Here is a 552-nt window from a genome sequence, read left to right as displayed (position 1 = left end):
AAAAATATCCAGAAGTATCCAAAAGATTCTATAAATTGTCCAAAATGTGTCCAGAAGGGTATCCTACAGTCAAGAGGTGTCAAAGTCCGACAAACAGTGCCCCAAAAATACCGGAAAGACACCGCAATACGTCAGAGGGTGTCAAAGGGGGTGTCGAAAAGGGTGTCGAAAGCAAAATCACCTGCCCCTTTTTCCCTTCTTCCGGTTGGGTGTCGGCGCAGGGTATTGATCTCCAAGAAGGCTGCGATGCTGGAGCAGACGATCAAGGTGGCGGGTTTAATGGAATGCAAAGTCCATGCATAGAATGATTCAAAAGGCAAAAAGAAGAATGGGCCAGGGAACGAAAGAGGAGAGGGAAGAAAGAGGACTTGGAAACGATGAATGGATTGGACAGTCAAAATGGCGGCGTCCTGGGTGATACAAGGGCAGCGTTTTCATTGTCTGTTTTCTCTTATTCTGTTTTTTTTTTCTCTCTGTGTCTTTCTGTGTCTTTTTCTTCTCGTGCTCTTCCTTCGTCTCTTTTTTCTCTCCTGCATTCTTTCTTATCGCATT

The sequence above is a fragment of the Penaeus monodon genome, chromosome 21 (genome assembly GCF_015228065.2).
Source record: "Penaeus monodon isolate SGIC_2016 chromosome 21, NSTDA_Pmon_1, whole genome shotgun sequence".
Classification (NCBI taxonomy): Eukaryota; Metazoa; Arthropoda; class Malacostraca; order Decapoda; family Penaeidae; genus Penaeus; species Penaeus monodon.
Note: the sequence above shows the minus strand (reverse complement) of the source record.